We start from the raw sequence: 20,717 nt of genomic DNA on the forward strand, positions 1-20,717 counted from the left end.
TACCAGAATGATAACTGGACTCCAAGGGTTAAATTACGAGGTGATATTACACAAACTAGGGATTTATTCCCTGGAATGTAGGAGGTTCATGGTGATTTGATCAAAGTTGTTGAGATATTAAGGGGAACTGATGGGGTAGTTTGTGAGAAACTATTTCGGCAGCTTTGGAATATAGGAACAGGAGTAGGCCATTCAGCGCATCGAGCCTGCTCCGCCATTCAATACTATCATGGCTGATCACCCACTTCAATGTGTTTTTCCCAGACTATCCTCATACCCTTTATGTCATTGGTATTCAGCAATCTGTCAATCTCTGCTTTAAACATACTCAATGACTGAGCTTCCACAGCCCTCTGGGATAGAGAATTCCTAAGATTCACAACCCTCTGAGTAATGAAATTTCTCCTCATCTCTGTCCAAAGTGGCTTCCCCCTTATTTTGAAATTGTGTCCCTTGGTTCTAGACTCCCCAACATCTTACCTGCATCGACCCTGTCTATCTGTAACGTTACCCCAGGGTCTCCACACAGCCTGTCTCCCCGTCCCCCTGCTTCTAAAGTGTCTCAGGGTCTCCTGGAACTTTCTATCTCTCTGCTTCTGTCTCCATCCTTCACTATCTCTCTGTTCTCTCTCCATTTCTATCTCTCCCTATCTCTCTGTTACTCTACCTCTGTTCCTCTCTCTCTGTCTATCACTCTCTCCCACCATGTTGGTTATCATTGGGGGTCGAGTTAAATCACAGACAAAATAAACACTTCACCTGTCTGCCCCGAAATAAATAGCAAAATGTGTGGATATTTTATGTCTGTATTCAGACATGATCACAGTGATGTAGATAGCGAAATATATTATATGATGGGATGCTGCAAATCAATTTACAATCGTACTGTTGGAAAAACAACTTAAAAAGAATTATTCACAAGTCTAGTCCAACTTAACGAGAGATTTGACCCGAAAAGGTAATAAATGCCAAAAGTCTGGAGTTTTTTGGAGTACGTTAAGCTTTACTCTGTCTGGCTCTCAGAAATTAAACATTACACATGCACTGCAAGATTAAAGATTATACATAGGTTAGGTTACATAGAGTTTTGGAAGGACTAACAAGGCTAGGGAATATCCAATGAATAGTGAGACCATAGGAAGTACCGAGTGTCAGAGGGATCTTGGTGTACTTGTCCATAGATCACTGAAGGCTGCAGCGCAGGTAGACAAGGTGGTTAGGAAGGTATATGGGATACTTGCCTTTATTAGTTGAGGCATAGAATATAAGAGCATGGAGGTTCTGATGGATCTGTATAAAACACTGGTGAGGTCACAGCTGGAGTACTGTGTACAGTTCTGGGCACCACACTATAGGAAGGATGTGATTGCACTGGAGAGGATGCAGAGGAGATTCACCAGGATGTTGCCTGGGCTGGAGCATTTCAGCTATGAAGAGAGTCCGAAAAGGCTGGATTTGTTTTCCTTAGAGCAGAGAAGGCTGAGGGGGGACCTGATTGAGGTGTACAAAATTATGAGGGGCATTGATCGGTTAGATAGGAAGAAACATTTTCCCTTGTCGGAGGGCTCAATAACCAGGGGGCATAAATTGAAGGCAAGGGGCAGGAGGTTTAGAGGGGATTTGAGTAAAAGATTTTTCACCCGGAGGGTTATTGGGTGATTTGATGAAGGTTGACAAAATAATAAGGGAAACTGATATGGTGGACTGAGAGTAAATAACCCCACTGGCTGTGAAGTCAGGAACTTGGGGCATAGTCTAAAAATATAAACAGTGGCCACTTTGACTTCATCCCATCGTGTCGTATGTACATTCTCACATATAGCAGGTATAGCAGCACATATATAACAGGATAGCAGGTATAACTGTAGTCATAGTATTCAGCTGAAAATTGATCAGTTACATTGTTATTTCAGTCCATATTTACAGTACACACGGTACCTTACTGTTGTAATCAAGTCATATAGTATCTATTCAACCCACTGGGGCAAAATGTCACTGGCTCAACATTCTCACCAAATACTAAAACATTCCACAATGCAAGACTCACAAATTCAACACAAGTTTCCTTTTCTGAGTCTCGCTGGTCTGTTCTGATTCTCTGAGGGATTACTGATGCTTATCCTCCACATGAGCAGTAGTCCTAATCCCGTGTGCCTGTCCTGCTCCCAAACCCGGCATCCGCTTACATTAAGGCAAGTGATACAGGAGCGTCTCAGCGACTGAGGCAGGTGAGTCTTGAGGCTGAGCCGGGCACAGTGAGTGACCCGGGTTAATCCGACACTCCAGGGACAGTTTACACTGAACTGTACTCTGCATCTAACCTGTGATGTACCTTCTCTGAGAGTGTTTGATGGGGCAGTGCAGATGAGGAGAGTTATTCCTTACCCATTTTAAATATAGAGAAGTGAATATCCAAGAGATTGTTTTCAATGTGATGAGGGTTTCTGCCTCTACCATCCTTTAGAGTCATGGAGAGATACAGCACTTATACAGGCCCTTCGGCCCGCCCAGTCTGTGCCGGCCATCAACCACACATTTTATACTAATCCTTTCTGGCAGTGAGTTCCAGACACCCACCAGCCACTGGTTGAAGAAACTATTGATGTGTTTCGTTCAGTTAAGTTTGATGTCAATGTTTCCCCAGGATGTTGATGCTGGGGGATTCAGCGATGGGATAATGCTTTGAATGCCAAGGGGAGGTGGTTGGATTCTCTCTTGTTGCAGATGTTCATTGTCTGGCACTTGTGTGACGTGAATGTTACTTGCCACTGGTCGGCCCAAACCTGAATGTTGTCCGGGTCTTGGTGCATGTGGCTATGGATTGCTTCATTATCTGAGGCAAAATACCGTGGATGCTGGAAATCTGGAAAGCATCGAGCTGAATCACTAGCTCTGTTTTTCTCTCCACAGATGCTGCTTGACCTGCTCAGTATTTCCAGTATTCTCTCCTGTGATCTCAGCTGAAAATGGTTGAGCCTCAGACACTAGCCTGAGGAACTACTGCAGTGATGTCCTGGGACTGAGATGATTGACCTCCAACTACCACAACCATCTTCCTTTGTGCTCGGTATGAGTCCAACCAGCGGATTCCCACTGACTTCAGTTTTACTCGGGCTCCTCGATGTCACACTCAGTCAAACGCTGCCTTGATGTTAAGGTCAGTCTCTCTTCCCAGTAGCAGACAGGAGTGAATCGTTCCCTTTGACCCGTTGTACACTCAACAAGCTGTGTTTCTTCACAGCCCGATGCAGGACTGTACACAGCCGATTAATATAGCCCGTCAAACACTCCCAGAACAGGTTGAGCACAGCTGAGGAATAGAGTATAGTTCCTTCAACATTCTCTCTCTGTCTTCCTCTCTCTGTCTCTCCCTCCTGCTATCTCTGACACGAGGAGAGAGACAGAGGGAGAGAGGGTTAGTTATGAAGGCAGAGAGAGGGCTGTGGAGAGGGACAAAGTTGGAGAGAGAGAGATTGTTGAGGTGGATGAAAAGGATTATGTAAGATATATTAATTTGATATAATCCTTCACTGCTGTGTACACAAACAGAAAGAGATAGATATGGAGAGAAGAAAACATCGGCAGAGGGGGAAATGTCGATGACGTTGGGGCCCAGGCAGATACGTGTGATGGTCCAGAAGGAACAGCCTCCATTTTAAACATCCAGCAAGCTATTCCACTGTGGGAGCCATCACACCCTCATGATATTTGTTGTGCAAATTTCTTGCTGGCATATTGGTTAATTTTTGAAGCTGTGATTGATAGATTCTTGTTAACCAAAGGTATTAAGAGATAAGGGGCAAAGGCAGGATCTATGGAGTAAGTTACATCACAGATCAGCCAAGATCACATTGGATGCTGGAACAGGATTGTGGGGTTGAATTGCATCCTCCTCTTCCAGTATCCCCTGTGAAGTATCCTTCTTTCTCTGTCAGTCACCCTGTCAGTCCATGTCTCTCTGTTTCTCTCTCTCTGTCTCTCTCTCTGTCTCTGTCGGACAGTGTAGAGTGAGATTCACTCTGTATCCACCCCATGATGTTCCTGCCCAGGGAGTGTGTGATGGGACAGCGTAGAGGGAAATTTACTCTGTGTCAAACCCAACATTGTGCTTGGCTTGGGAATATTTAATGGGACAGTGTAGCTGGAGATTTACTCTGTATCCCTGGAATTTTGAAGGCTCAGGTGTGATTTGATGATTGTTTTCAAGATAATAAGTGAAACTGTTAGGGTGGACAGAGAGTAACAATTCCCACTGGCTGCAGAGTCTAGAACATGGGGGCATAGTCTAAAAATATAAACCTAGTCTAAAAACCTTTCAGAAGTGAAATGAAGAAACACTTCAACACACAAGGTGTGGTATCAGTTTGGAACTCTCTTCCACAATCAGCAATTGATGCTGAGACACTTGTTAATTTTTAAATCTGCGTTTGATAGATTTTTATGAAACCTCTCTGTCACTCCCTCCCTCTTCTCCCATCTCTGCCTCTCTCTCTCTCTGTCTCTCCATCTGTCTTTCCATCTCTGTCGCTCTCACACTCTCCTTCTCTCTCTGTCTCTGTCTCTCTCTCTGTCTCTCCATCAGTCTCCCCACCCATCAGTCCCTTTCTATCCTTCTATCTCTGCCTCTCTCTCTATCCCTCCATCTGTCCGTCCCTCCCCCACTGTCACTCCATCTCTCTCTGTCTCTCACTCTGTCCCACCATCTGCTTTTCCCTCCATCTGTCACTCCCTCACTCTCCTATCTCTCTCTCTCTCTGTCGCTCTATCCCTCCATCTATCCTTCCCTCCCTGTCACTCCATCTCTCTCCTTCTCTCTTTGTCTCTAACTCTGTCTCTCCATCTGTCTTTCCCTTCCTGTCGCTCCCTCTCTCTCCTTCTATCTCTGCCTCTCTCTCTCTCTCTGTCTCTTCATCTGCCTTCCGCACCCCCTGACACTCCCTCTCTCTCCTTCCATCTCTGTCTCTGCCTCTCTCTCTGTCTCTCTCTCTTTCCCTCCATCTGTCTTTCCCTCTCTGTCTCTCCATCTCTCTCCTTCTATCTCTGTCTCGGCCTCTCTCTCTGTCTCTCTCCCTGTCCCTCCATCTCTCTCCTTCTCTTTCTGTCTCTCACTCTCTCCCTCCATCTGTCTTTCCCTCTCGGTCTCTCCGTCTCTCTTCTTCTATCTCTGTCTCTCCCTCTCTCTCTGTCTCTCTCTCTCTATCCCTAGATCTGTCTTTCCTTCTCTGTCTCTCCCTCTCTCTCCTTCTCTCTCTGTCTCTCTCTCTGTCCCTCCATCTGTCTTTCCCTCTCTGTCTCTCCCTCTCTCTCCTTCTCTCTCTGTCTCTCTCTCTGTGCCTCCATCTGTCAAAGAACAAAGAACAATACAGCACAGGAACAGGCCATTCGGCCCTCCAAGACTGCGCCGATCTTGATGCCTGCCTAAACTAAAACCTTCTGCACTTCCGGGGTCCGTATCCCTCTATTCACATCCTATTCATGTATTTGTCAAGATGTCTCTTAAACTTCTCTATGGTACCTGCTTCCACCACCTCCCCCGGTAACATGTTCCAGGCACTCACCACCCGCTGTGTAAGGAACTTGCCTCGCACATCCCCTCTAAACATTGCCCCTCTCACCTTAAACCTCTGTCCCCTAGTAACTGACTCTTCCACCCTGGGAAAAAGCTTCTGACTATCCACTCTGTCCATGCCACTTATAACTTTGTAAACCTCTATCATGTCGCCCCTCCACCTCCGTCGTTCCAGTGAAAACAATCCGAGTTTATCCAACCTCTCCTCATCGCTAATGCCCTCCAGACCAGGCAACATCCTGGTCAACCTCTTTGGTACCCTCTCCAAAGCCTCCACGTCCTTCTGGTAGTGTGACGACCAGAATTCTAAATGTGGCCCAACTAAAGTTCTGTGCAGCTGCAACATGACTTGCCTATTTTTATACTCGATGCCCCGACCAATGAAGGCAAGCGTGCTGTATGCCTTCTTGACTACCTTATCCACCTGTGTTGCACTTTCAGTGACCTGTGGACCTGTACGCCCAGATCTCTCTGCCTGTCAATACTCCTAAGGATTCTGCCATTTACTGTATACTTCCCACCTGCATTAGACCCTCAGAAATGTATTACCTCACATTTGTCCGAATAAAATTCCATCTGCCATTTCTCCACCCAAGTCTCCAAACGATCTATATCCTGCTGTATCCTCTGACAATCTTCATCACTATCCGCAACTCCACCAACCTTTGTGTCATCCGCAAACTTACTCATCAGACCAGCTACATTTTCCTCCAAATCATTTATATATCCTACAAACAGCAAAGGTCCCAGCAGTGATCCCTGTGGAACACCACTAGTCGCATCCCTCCATTCAGAAAAACACCCTTCCACTGCTACCCTCTGTCTTCTATGAACGAGCTAATTCTGTATCCATTTTACCTTTCCCTCTCTGTCACTCCCTCTCTCTCCTTCTATCTCTGTCTATCTCTCTGTTCCTCCAGCTGTCCTTCCCTCTCTGTCACTCCATCTCTCCCTCTCTCCTTCTCTCTGCCTCTCCCTCTCGCTCCTTCACTCTCACTGTCCCTATATCTGTCTTTCTCCCTCTGTCACTCCCACTCTCTCTGTCTATCTCAGTCTCTACTTCTCTCTCTGCCCCTCCATTTGACTTTCCCTCTCTGTCACTCCATCTATCTCCTTCTATCTCTGTCTCTCTCCAGCTATCCCTCCATCTGTCCTTCCCTCCCTGTCACTCCATCTCTCCCATTCTCTCTCTGTCTCTCACTTTGTCCCTCCATCTGTCTTTCCCTCCATGGCACTCCCTCTCTCTCCTTCCATCTCTGTCTTTCTCGCTGTCTCTCCATCTGTCTTTCCCTCCCTGTCACTCCCTCTCTTTCATTCCATCTCTGCCTCTCTCTCTGTCTCTCCATCTGTCTTTCCCTCTCTGTCTCTCCCTCATTCTACTTCTCTCTCTCTCTGTCCCTCCATCTGTCTTTCCCTCCCTGAACCTCCCTCTCTTTCATTCTATCTCTGTCTCTCTCTCTGTCCCTCCATCTGTCTTTCCCTCTCTGTCACTCCCTCTCTCTCCTTCCATCTCTGCCTCTCTCTCTCTGTCCCTCCATCTGTCTTTCTCTCCCTGTCACTCCCCTCTCTCCTTCTCTCTCTGTCACTCTCTCTCTGACCCTCCATCTGTCTTTCCCTCCCTGAACCTCCCTCTCTTTCATTCTATCTCTGTCTCTCTCTCTGTCCCTCCATCTGTCTTTCCCTCTCTGTCACTCCCTCTCTCTCCTCCTATCTCTGTCTCTGCCTCTCGCTGTCGCTCTCTCTCTGTCCCTCCATTTGTCTTTCTCTCTCTGTCACTCCCTCTCTCTCCTTCTCTCTCTGTCTCTCTCTCCCTGCCCCTCCATCTGTCTTTCCATCTCTGTCTCTCCCTCTCTCTCCTTCTATCTCTGTCTCTCTCTCTCTGTCTCTCCATCTGTCTTTCCCTCTCTGTCACTCCATCTCTGACCTTGTATCTCTGTTTCCCTCTCTTTATCCCTCCATCTGTCTTTCCCTCCCTGTCACTCCCCCTCTCTCCTTCTATCTCTGTCTCTCTCTCTCAGTCTTTCCATCTGTCTTTCCCTCACTGTCACTCCCTCTCCCTCCTTCCATCTCTGCCTCTCTCTCTCAGTCTTTCCATCTGTCTTTCCCTCCCTGTCACTCCCTCTCTCTCCTTCTATCTCTGTCTCTCTCTCTCAGTCTTTCCATCTGTCTTTCCCTCTCTGTCACTACCTCTCTGTCCTTCTATCTCTGTCTATCTCACTCTGTCCCTCCATCTGTCTTTCCCTCCCTGTCACTCCATCTCTCTCCACTCTCTGTCCCTCACTCTGTCCCTCACTCTGTCCCTCACTCTGTCTCTCCATCTGTCTTTCCCTCCCTGTCACTCCATCTCTCTCCTTCCATCTCTTTCTCTCTCTCTGTCTCTCTCTCTATCCCGCCATCTGTCTTTCTCTCTCTGTCACTCCCTCTCTCTCCTTCCATCTCTGTCTCTCTCTCTGTACCTCCATCTGTCTACCATCCCACCCCCCGTCACTCGATCTCTCTCCTTCGATCTCTGTCTCTGCCTCTCTCTGTCTCTCTCTCTGTCCCTCCATCTTTCCTTCACTCCCTGTCACTCCATCTCTCTCCTTCTCTCTCTGTCTCTCTCTCTCTGTCCCTCCATCAGTCTTTCCCTCCCTGACACTCCCTCTCTCTCCTTCTCTCTCTGTCTCTCTCTCTCCGTCCCTCCATCTGTCTTTCCCTTGCTGTTTCTCCCTCTCTCTCCTTCTATCTCTGTCTATCTCTCTCTCTCTTTCCATCTGTCTTTCCCTCCCTGTCACTCCCTGTCTCCCCTTCTCTCTCTGTCTCTCTCTCTCTCTCTCCTTCTCTCTCTCTCTGTCTCTCCATCTGTCTTTCCCTCCCTGTCACTCCCTCTCTCTCCTTCTCTCTCTGACTCTCTCTCTCTCTCCGTCTCTCTCTCTCTGTCTCTCCATCTGTCTTTCCCTCTCTGTCACTCCCTCTCTGACCTTGTATCTCTGTTTCCCTCTCTCTATCACTCCATCTGTCCTTCCATCTATGTCACTCCATCTCTGTCCTTCTCTCTCTGTCTCTCACTCTGTTCCTCCATCTGTCTTTCCCTCCCTGTCACTCCCCCTCTCTCTCCTTCTCTCTCTGTCTCTCACTCTGTCCCTCTGTCAGTCTTTCCCTCCCAGACACTCCCTCTCTCCCCTTCTATCTCTGTCTCTCCCTCTCTGTCCCTCCATCTGTCTTTCCCTCCTTGTCACTCCCTGTCACTCCTTCTATCTCTGTCTCTCTCTCTCTCTGTGCCTCCATCTGTCTTTCCCTCCCTGTCACTCCCTCTCTCTCCTTCCATCTCTGCCTCTCTCTCTCTGTCCCTCCATCTGTCTTTCTCTCCCTGTCACTCCCCTCTCTCCTTCTCTCTCTGTCACTCTCTCTCTGACCCTCCATCTGTCTTTCCCTCCCTGAACCTCCCTCTCTTTCATTCTATCTCTGTCTCTCTCTCTGTCCCTCCATCTGTCTTTCCCTCTCTGTCACTCCCTCTCTCTCCTCCTATCTCTGTCTCTGCCTCTCGCTGTCTCTCTCTCTCTGTCCCTCCATTTGTCTTTCTCTCTCTGTCACTCCCTCTCTCTCCTTCTCTCTCTGTCTCTCTCTCCCTGCCCCTCCATCTGTCTTTCCATCTCTGTCTCTCCCTCTCTCTCCTTCTATCTCTGTCTCTCTCTCTCTCTGTCTCTCCATCTGTCTTTCCCTCTCTGTCACTCCATCTCTGACCTTGTATCTCTGTTTCCCTCTCTTTATCCCTCCATCTGTCTTTCCCTCCCTGTCACTCCCCCTCTCTCCTTCTATCTCTGTCTCTCTCTCTCAGTCTTTCCATCTGTCTTTCCCTCACTGTCACTCCCTCTCCCTCCTTCCATCTCTGCCTCTCTCTCTCAGTCTTTCCATCTGTCTTTCCCTCCCTGTCACTCCCTCTCTCTCCTTCTATCTCTGTCTCTCTCTCTCAGTCTTTCCATCTGTCTTTCCCTCTCTGTCACTACCTCTCTGTCCTTCTATCTCTGTCTATCTCACTCTGTCCCTCCATCTGTCTTTCCCTCCCTGTCACTCCATCTCTCTCCACTCTCTGTCCCTCACTCTGTCCCTCACTCTGTCCCTCACTCTGTCTCTCCATCTGTCTTTCCCTCCCTGTCACTCCATCTCTCTCCTTCCATCTCTTTCTCTCTCTCTGTCTCTCTCTCTATCCCGCCATCTGTCTTTCTCTCTCTGTCACTCCCTCTCTCTCCTTCCATCTCTGTCTCTCTCTCTGTACCTCCATCTGTCTACCATCCCACCCCCCGTCACTCGATCTCTCTCCTTCGATCTCTGTCTCTGCCTCTCTCTGTCTCTCTCTCTGTCCCTCCATCTTTCCTTCACTCCCTGTCACTCCATCTCTCTCCTTCTCTCTCTGTCTCTCTCTCTCTGTCCCTCCATCAGTCTTTCCCTCCCTGACACTCCCTCTCTCTCCTTCTCTCTCTGTCTCTCTCTCCGTCCCTCCATCTGTCTTTCCCTTGCTGTTTCTCCCTCTCTCTCCTTCTATCTCTGTCTATCTCTCTCTCTTTCCATCTGTCTTTCCCTCCCTGTCACTCCCTCTCTCCCCTTCTCTCTCTGTCTCTCTCTCTCTCTCTCTCCTTCTCTCTCTCTCTGTCTCTCCATCTGTCTTTCCCTCCCTGTCACTCCCTCTCTCTCCTTCTCTCTCTGACTCTCTCTCTCTCTCCGTCTCTCTCTCTCTGTCTCTCCATCTGTCTTTCCCTCTCTGTCACTCCCTCTCTGACCTTGTATCTCTGTTTCCCTCTCTCTATCACTCCATCTGTCCTTCCATCTATGTCACTCCATCTCTGTCCTTCTCTCTCTGTCTCTCACTCTGTTCCTCCATCTGTCTTTCCCTCCCTGTCACTCCCCCTCTCTCTCCTTCTCTCTCTGTCTCTCACTCTGTCCCTCTGTCAGTCTTTCCCTCCCAGACACTCCCTCTCTCTCCTTCCATCTCTGCCTCTCTCTCTGTCTCTCCATCTGTATTTCCCTCTCTGTCTCTCTCTCCCTCCTTCCATCTCTGCCTCTCTCTCTCAGTCTTTCCATCTGTCTTTCCCTCCCTGTCACTCCCTCTCTCTCCTTCCATCTCTGTCTCTCTCTCTCTGTCCCTCCATCTGTCTTTCTCTCCCTGTCACTCCCCTCTCTCCTTCTCTCTCTGTCACTCTCTCTCTGTCCCTCCATCTGTCTTTCCCTCCCTGAACCTCCCTCTCTTTCATTCTATCTCTGTCTCTCTCTCTGTCCCTCCATCTGTCTATCCCTCTCTGTCACTCCCTCTCTCTCCTTCCATCTCTGCCTCTCTCTCTCTGTCCCTCCATCTGTCTTTCTCTCCCTGTCACTCCCCTCTCTCCTTCTCTCTCTGTCACTCTCTCTCTGACCCTCCATCTGTCTTTCCCTCCCTGAACCTCCCTCTCTTTCATTCTATCTCTGTCTCTCTCTCTGTCCCTCCATCTGTCTTTCCCTCTCTGTCACTCCCTCTCTCTCCTTCTCGTCTTTCTCTCTCTCCCTGCCCCTCCATCTGTCTGATCCTCTCTGTCTCTCCCTCTGTCTCCGTCTCTCTGTTTCTGTCTCTCCATCTGTCTTTCCCTCTCTGTCACTCCCTCTCTGACCTTGTATCTCTGTTTCCCTCTCTCTATCACTCCATCTGTCCTTCCATCTATGTCTCTCCATCTCTGTCCTTCTCTCTCTGTCTCTCACTCTGTTCCTCCATCTGTCTTTCCCTCCCTATCACTCCCCCTCTCTCTCCTTCTCTCTCTGTCTCTCTCTCTGTCCCTCCGTCAGTCTTTCCCTCCCAGACACTCCCTCTCTCTCCTTCCATCTCTGCCTCTCTCTCCGTCTTTCCATCTGTCTTTCCCTCTCTGTCTCTCTCTCCCTCCTTCCATCTCTGCCTCTCTCTCTCAGTCTTTCCATCTGTCTTTCCCTCCCTGTCACTCTCTCTCTCTCTCCTTCTATCTCTGTCTCTCGCTCTCTGTCTCTCACTCTGTCCTTCCCTCCCTGTCACTCCATCTCTCTCCTCTCTCTGTCTCTCACTCTGTCCCTCCATCTGTCTTTCCCTCCCTCTCACTCAGTCTCTCTCCTTGAATCACTGTCTCTCACTCTCTGTCTCTCCATCTGTCTTTCCCTCCCTGTCACTCCATCTCCCTCCTTCCATCTCTGCGTCTCTCTCTCTCTGTCTCTCCAACTGCCTTTCCCTCTCTGGTTGACTAACAGGAAGCAGAGAGTGGGGATAAATGAGTGCTATTCTGGTTGGCAATCAGTCACTAGTGGTGTGCCTCAGGGATCGGTGTTGGGACCCCAATTATTTACAATTTATATCGATGATTTGGAGTTGGGGACCATGTGTAGGTTGTTAAAGTTTGCAGATGACACTAAGATGAGTGGCAGAGCAAAGTGTGTAGATGACTGTGAAACTTTGCAGAGGAACATAGATACATTGAGTGAGTGGGCAAAGGTCTGGCAGATGGAATACAATGTTAATAAATGTGAAGTTATTCATTTCGGTAGGAGTAACAGTAAAAAGGATTATTACTTGAATGGTAAAAAGTTGCAGCATGCTGCTATGCAGAGGGACCTGGGTGTCCTTGTGCATGAATCGCAAAAGGTTGGTCTGCAGGTACAGCAAGTAATTAGGAAGGCAAATGGAATTTTGTCCTTCATTGCTAAAGGGATTGAGTTTAAAAGCAGAGAGGTTATGTTGCAGCTGTATAAGGTACTGGTGAGGCCGCTCCTGGAGTACTGTGTGCAGTTTTGGTCTCCTTACTTGAGAAAGGATGTACAGGCACTGGAGAGGGTGCAGAGGAGGTTCACTAGGTTGATTCCAGAGTTGAGGAGGTTGGCTGATGAGGAGAGACTGAGTAGATTGGGATTATATTCATTGGAATTCAGAAGAATGAGGGGGGATCTTATAGAAACTGAAATTGAAATATTATAGAAATTGAAATATTCTTGTGTCACTCTCTGTCCCTTGGGCAGTCCGTTTGTGTGTGTGTCTGTGCATGTCGGTCTCTGTGTGTCTGTGTGTCTCTGTGTGTCTGTGCATGTCGGTCTGTGTGTGTATGTGTCTCTGTGTGTGTGGTTCTGTGTGTGTGTTTCTCTGTGTGTGTGGTTCTGTGTGTGTGGTTCTGTGAGTGTGTTTCTCTGTGTGTGTGGTTCTGTGTGTGTGGTTCTGTGTGTGTGTTTCTCTGTGTGTTTCTCTGTGTGTGGGTGTGTGTGTGTCTGGCTGTCTGTGTCTATGCCTGTTTCTCTCTCCTCTCTCAGAACCTCAGTAAAACTCCACATACATCAATTTGCTATTTTAATTTGGCTGCTTTTGGTGATACCACAACTGCAGAGGGTGTACTTCCTTCTGCAGGCTGGTAGGAAACCCATATCCCGCTCTTTAACGGCATATTCTGTCTGCTTTGTATACTAAATTGATTAATCCCTAATTATAGATCAAATCTGACATTGATTACTGTTTGAAAGTCTCCAGGTTTACTTTCCTCCCAGGGCTGATTAAAAGTTCGAGTTTACCTCAGTGTTTTGGAAATATCAAACCCTGATCCCACACCCAGTAAAGTATTTTACATGATGGGACGCTGCAAATGTTGTTATACTCAGTGCGCACGGTACCTTCATGTTGTAATAAGATGTTATAATCTCTATTCAGATAACTCTCATGCCACAGGGGCAAAATTTCACTGGGTCAACATTCTGACCAAACACTAAAACATTACAGAAAGCGAGGCTCACAAATTCAACACAAGTTTCCTTTTCTGTGTCTCGCTGGTCTGTTCTGATTTTCTATTGGGTGACATCAGCCTAGATTTTGTGTTCGGACCTGAACCCACAAACGTATAACTCAGAGGCAGGATTATTACCCACTGAGCTACAGCTGGCTCCAATGTTCCCAGAAAATTTAGTTGTTCCGCACGGCAAGTTTTTTTTTGACCCACGTGCAGTCCCTTTAAATTTTTAAGAATCTTCGAAGACGTGTGTTATTTATCAGGGAACCGGACCTGCGTGGCACCTTCCAGGCTGCTGCACACAGCTTTGCAGGAACACTGACCGACACTCTCCATCCCAATCTCTTCCTCTCTGGTAATCTCTCCCCATTGCTATCCTTCCCTCTCTCTGTTATTCCCTCTCTATATCTATCCCTGTCTTTCTCACTGTTACTCTCTCCATCTGGATGGAGGAGGAGAAAGAGAGGCATATAAAGAGGCAGCTTTACTCGGTATCTAACCACACACTGTACCTGTCCTGCGAGTGTTTTATAGAAAAGAGAGGACAGAGATTTGCTCTGTGGATAACTCCATTCTGTACTTGGCTTGGCAGCATTTGAAGGGACAGTTTAGACGGAGCTTTACTCTATATCCCTGGAATTTTGAAGTGTAAGGGGTGTTTAGTTTAGTTTAGAGATTCAGCACTGAAGCAGGCCCTTCGGCCCTCCGAGTCTGTGCCGACCATCAACCACCCATTTATACTAATCCTACACTAATTCCATATTCCTACAACATCCCCATCTGTCCCCATATTTCCCCACCACCTACCTATAGTGGGGGCAATTGCTAATGGCCAATTTACCGAGCAACCTGCAAGTCTTTGGCATGTGGGAGGAAACCGGAGCACCCAGAGGAAACCCACGCAGACACAGGGAGAACTTGCAAACTCCACACAGGCAGTACCCAGAATTGAACCCGGGTCGCTGGAGCTGTGAGGCTGCGGTGCTAACCACTGCGCCACTGTGCTGGGTGAATTGATCATAGTTTACAAGACAATACTGGAAAGTGATGGGGTAGATAGAGAGAAACTCTTCTCACTGGTTGGAGGAGTCTCGGACGAGGGGCACAGTCGAAAAATCGAACATTAGTCGAAGACCCTTTCAAGGGTGAAATTTATTAACACTTCTACACACAAAGGATGCTGGAATTTTGGAATTGTCTTCCACAAATGACCCCTCCCTATCTCTGCAATCTCCTCCAGCTCCATAATCCACCAATATCTGCCATCCTCTAATTCCGGCCTCTTGAACATCCCCAATTTGAATCGTTCCACCATTGGTGGCCGTGCCATCAAGCTGCCAAGGCCCTAACTCTGGAATTCCTTTCCCAAACCTCTCCATCTCACGAACTCTCTTTCCTCTTTGAAGATTCTCCCTCAAACCAACCTCTGACCAAGTTTTTGGTCATCTGGTCTAATATCTCCTGAAGTGACTCAGTGTCAAATTTTTATTTTCTTGATTCATTTGTTGGATGTGTGCGTTAGTGGCCAGGACAGCATTTATTGCCCATTCACAATTGCCCTTGAGAAGGTGGTGTTGAGCCTCCTACTTGAACCGCTGCAGTCCATGTGGGGTAGGTACACCCACAGTGCTGTTAGGAAGGGAGATCCAGGATTTTGACCCAGTCACAGTGAAGGAGCAGCGATATAGTTCCAAGTCAGGATGGTGTGTGACTTAAGGGAAACTTGCAGGTGGTGGTGTTCCCATACGTGTTTCCTGTTTGTTTGCTCTCTCTCCCCCTCCTTGTTTCTCGACCTCCCTGTCCTCCTGTCCCTCTGTGTTATGAGAACCGAAGAACAGAAGGAAGTGGGTGCAGGAACAGAGAGACCTGGGGATGTGTGTGCACAAATTGAAGGTGGCAGAGCTAGTTGAGAAAGTGGTTAAAAGGCATATGGGATCCTAGGCTTTGTAAATAGAGGCTTAGAGTATAAAAGCAAGGAGGTTATGATGAAGCTTTATAAAACACTGCTTCATCCTCAACTAGTATTGTGTCCAATTCAGGACACCGTACTTTCGGAAGGATGTGGGGGCTTTAGACAGGATGCAGAAATGATTCACGAGCAAGGTTCCAGGGATGAGTGACTTCAGTTACGTGGATGGATTGGAGAAATTGGTGTTGTTCTCCATAGAGAAGAGAAACTTGAGATGAGATTTGATAGAGGTGTTCAAAATCATGAGGGGTCCTGACAGAGTAGATGTAGGAGTAGGAATGCAGCACATAGGACATTCCAGACCCATTTCTGTTGAGTGATTAATTAAACAAGCGAATTGACCATTTAATATTTTAAACTTACTTAACCCTTGCGTTCCCACAAAGATCAAGCTAGCAAATTCAACAGTGGCCACTTTGACTTCATCCCATCGTGTCTTATGTACATTCTCACAGGATTGCAGGTATAACTGTAGTCATAAAATTCAGCTGAAAATTGATCAGTTACATTGTTATTTCAGTCCATATTTACAGTACACACGGTACCTTACTGTTGTAATCAAGTCAAATGGTATCTATTCATCCCACTGGGGCAAAATGTCACTGGCTCAACCTTCTCACCAAATGCTAAAGCATTCCACAATGCAAGACTCACAAATTCAACACAAGTTTCCTTTTCTGAGTCTCGCTGGTCTGTTCTGCTTCTCCGAGGGATTACTGATGCTTATCCTCCACATGAGCAGTCGTCCTAATCCCGTGTGCCTGTCCTGCTCCCAAACCCGGCATCCACTTACATTAAGGCAAGTGATACAGGAGCGTCTCAGTGACTGAGGCAGGTGAGTCTTGAGGCTGAGCCGGGCACAGTGAGTGACCCTGGTTAATCCGACACTCCAGGGACAGTTTAAACGGAGCTTTACTCTGGATGAAACCCGTACTGTATCTTCTCTGAGAGTGTTCGATGGGGCAGTGCAGACGAGGAGAGTTATTCTTTACCCTTTTTAAATATAGAGAAGTGAATATCCAAGAGATTGTTTTAAATGTGATGAGGGTTTCTGCCTCTACCATCCTTTAGAGTCATAGATAGATATAGCACATAAACAGGCCCTTCGGCCCGCCCTGTCTGTGTCAGCCATCAACCACCCATTTTATACTAATCCTTTCAGGCAGTGAGTTCCAGACACCCACCAGCCACTGGGTGAAGAAACTATTGATGTGTTTCATTCTGTTAAGTTTGATGTCAATGTTTGCCCAGGATGTTGATGCTGGGGGATTCAACGATGGGATAATGCTTTGAATGCCAAGGGGAGGTGGTTGGATTCTCTCTTGTTGCAGATGGGCATAGCCTGGCACTTGTGTGACGTGAATGTTACTTCCCACTGGTCGGCCCAAACCTGAATGTTGTCCGGGTCTTGGTGCATGTGGCTATGGATTGCTTCATTATCTGAGGCAAAATACTGTGGATGCTGGAAATCTGGAAAGCATCGAGCTGAATCACTAACTCTGTTTTTCTCTCCACAGATGCTGCTTGACCTGCTCAGTATTTCCAGCATTCTCACCTGGGATCTCAGCTGAAGATGGTTGGGCCTCGGACACTACCCTGAGGAACTCCTGCAGTGATGTCCTGGGACTGAGATGCTTGACCTCCAACAACCAAAACCATCTTCCTTTGTGCTCGGTATGATTCCAACCAGTGGAGAGATTTCCCCCGATTCCCACTGACTTCAGTTTTACTCGGGCTCCTCGATGTCACACTCGGTCAAACGCTGCCTTGATGTTAAGGTCAGTCTCTCTTCCCAGTAGCAGACAGGAGTGAATCGTTCCCTTTGACCCGTTGTACACTGAACAAGCTGTGCTTTTTCACCGCATGATACAGGACTGTACACGTCCGATTAATGTAGCCCATCAAACACTCCCAGAGCAGGTTCAGCACAGCTTAGGAACAGAGTACAGTTCCTTCAACATTCACTCTCTGTCTCTCCCTCCTGCTATCTCTGACATTAGGAGAGAGACAGAGGGAGAGAGGGTTAGATATGAAGGCAGAGAGAGGGCTGTAGAGAGGGACAACATTGGAGAGAGAGAGGTTGTTGAGGTGGATGAAAAGGATGATGTAAGATATATTAATTTGATGTAATCCTTCACTGCTGTGGACACAAACATATGAGAGATAGATATGGAGAGAAAAAAAACAGGGGGAGAGGTGGAAATGTAGTTGACGTTGGGGCCCAGGCAGATACGTTTGATGATCCAGAAGGAACAGTCTCCATTTTAAACATCCAGCAAGCTATTCCACTGTGGGAGCCATCGCACCCTCATGATAATGGTTGCACAAATTTCTTGATGGCATATTGGTTAATTTTTAAATCTGTGATTGATAGATTCTTGTTAACCAAAGGTATTAAGAGATAAGGGGCAAAGGCCGGATATATGGTGTAAGTTACATCACAGATCAGCCAAGATCACATTGGATGCCGGAACAGGATTGTGGGTTTGAATTGCATCTTCCTCTTCCAATATCCCCTGTGAAGTATCCTTCTATCTCTTTTAGTCACCCTGTCAGTCCATGTCTCTCTGTTTCTCTCTCTCTGTCTCTCTCTCTGTCTCTATCGGACAGTGTCGAGTGAGATTCACTCTGTATCCACCCCATGATGCTCCTGCCCTGGGAGTGTGTGATGGGACAATGTAGAGGGAAATTTACTCTGTGTCAAACCCAACATTGTGCTTGGCTTGGGAATATTTAATGGGACAGTGTCGCTGGAGATTTACTCTGTATCCCTGGAATTTTGAAGGCTCAGGTGTGATTTGATGATTGTTTCCAAGATAATAAGGGAAACTGATAGGGTGGACAGAGAGTAACAATTCCCACTGGCTGCAGAGTCTAGAACATGGGGGCATAGTCTAAAAATATAAACCTAGTCTAAAAACCTTTCAGGAGTGAAATGAAGAAACACTTCAACACACCAGGTGTGGTATCAGTTTGGAATACTCTTCCATAATCAGCAATTGATGCTGAGACACTTGTTAATTTTTAAATCTGAGTTTGAGAGATTTTTGTTAACCAAAGGTATTAAGGGGCAAAGATAGGTACATGGAGTTAGATCACAGATCAGCCATGAGCTCATTGAATGACAGAACAGGGTTGAGGGGCCAAATGGCCTCCTCCTCTTCCTCTGTCCTGCGACAAATATCCTGCTATTACTCTCTGTGTCTTGGTCTCTGTCTCCCTCTTTGTCTCTCTTTCTGTCTGTCTGTATATCTCTCTCCTCTCATCTGTGGAAATCCACACACATCAGTCAGCCATTTTAGGTTCATTTTCAGTGGCCATTTTATGTTACCACAACACTGGGACATTTATCGCTGTCTATCCCAAACCATCTCTCTTTGTCGTCTATTTGTGTTCTCCTCACAGCTTATTGTCCCACCTAACCTAGTATCTCTCTCCTTTGCTCCATCTCACTCATGCACTTTCCCCCTTCTCTCGCTCCCCCATTTCTCTCACCCCCCATTTCTCTCCCCCACCCCCTGAAATCTCTCTTTCAATGTCCTGTTATCAGATCCTTTATTATCGATTCGAGCATTTTCCCTATGACTAATGTTAGACGAACAGGTCTTTAGTTCCCCATTTTCTCTCTCCTTCCTTTTGTAAATAGTGGGTATACATTTGCTGCCTTTTAATCTGCCTCTCTCACTCTGCCTCTCTCACACTGCCTCTTTCCCTCGCTATCTGTCTTTCCCCCTCTCTCTATCGCTCTATCTCTCCCTCTCTCTCTCTACCTCTGTCCATGTCTCAATTTGTGCCTCCCTCACACTATCTCTCCCTCTCTCTCTGTCTCTCTCTCGCTGTCTGTCTGCCTCTCTATGTCTGCCTCTCTGTGTCTCCTTCTCTCTCTGTGCCACTCTCACTCTCTATCTGTCTCTCCCCCAGCTCTCTCTCCCTGTCTCTCCCTCTCTCTCTTTCTCAACCTCTGTCCATGTCTCAATTTGTGCCTCCCTCACACCATCGCTCCCTCTCTCTCTGTCTCTCTCTATCTCTCTCTCTGCCTCTCTCTCTCTCTGCCTCTCTCTCTCTCTCTGCCTCTCCCTCTCTATCTCTCCCTCTCTCTCTCTCGCTGCCTCTGTCCACGTCTCAGTTTGTGTCTCCCCGACACCATCTCTCCCTCCCTCTCTCCCTCCCTCTCTCCCTCCCTCTCTCTCTCCCTCTCTCTCTCTCTTTCTCCCTCTCTCCCTCCCTCTCTGTCTCTGTCTCAGAGTTACAGCTCAGATGATTAACCTCTTTATCCATGTGTTATGAACACGGGACTTTGTCTCTCTCCCATTTTCTAGGATGTTGCCAGAACTGGAGAATTGTAGCTATGAGGATAGGCAGGGGTTGTTGTCCTTGGAACAGAGAAGGCTGAGGGGAGATCTGATTGAAATGTACAAAATTTTGAGGGTCCTCGATAGAGTGGAGGTGAAGGGCAGAGAACCATCGCAGAAAGGTCAGTGACAAGGGGGCATAGATTTAAAGTGATTGGTAGAAAAATTAGAGGGGAGTTGAGGAAAATCATTTTCACCCAGAGGGTCGCGATGGTCTGGAACTCACTGCCTGAAAGGGTAGTTGAGGCAGAGACCCTCAACTCATTCAGAAGGAGTCTGGATAGGCACCTCAAGTGCGGTAAGCTGCAGTGCTCGGACCAAATGCTGGAAGGTGGGATTACAATAGGTTGATCGTTTTTCGGCTGGCACAGAGAGAATGGGCCAAGTGGCCGCTTTCTGTGCCTTAAAATTTCTATGTTGCCCTCGCCAACTCTATTTTTCCCTCTGTTACTCACTGAATCCCAGTCTCTCCCTCTCTGTTACTCTCTGAATTCCAGTCTTTCCCTCTCTGTTACCCTCTGAATCCCAGTCTCTCCCTCTCCGTTACCCTCTGAATCCCAGTCTCTCCCCCTCTGTTACTCTCTGAATCCCAGTCTCTCCCTCTATGTTTCCCTCTGAATCCCAGACTCTCCCTCTCTGTTACCCTGTGAATCCCAGTCTCTCCCTCTCTGTTACCCTGTGAATCCCAGTCTCTCCCTCTCTGTTACCCTGTGAATCCCAGACTCTCCCTCTCTGCTACCGTCTGAATCCCAGTCTTTCCCTCTCTGTTACCCTGTGAATCCGAGTCTCTCCCTCTATGTTTCCCTCTGAATCCCAGACTCTCCCTCTCTGTTACCCTGTGAATCCCAGACTCTCCCTCTCTCTTACCCTCTGAGTCCCAGTCTCTCCCTCTCGGTTACCCTCTGAATCCCAGTCTCTCCCTCTCTGTTACTCTCTGAATCCAAGACTCTCCCTCTCCGTTATCCTTTGAATCCCAGTCACTCCCTCTCTCTTACCCTCTGAGTCCCCGACTCTCCCTCTCTGTTACCTGACCAGAGCTTTATAAATGTTCAGCACACCCTCTCGGCTTTTGTACTCACTGTATACAGTGTAAA

The sequence above is a fragment of the Heterodontus francisci genome, chromosome 21, assembly GCF_036365525.1.
Source record: "Heterodontus francisci isolate sHetFra1 chromosome 21, sHetFra1.hap1, whole genome shotgun sequence".
NCBI classification, from domain to species: domain Eukaryota; kingdom Metazoa; phylum Chordata; class Chondrichthyes; order Heterodontiformes; family Heterodontidae; genus Heterodontus; species Heterodontus francisci.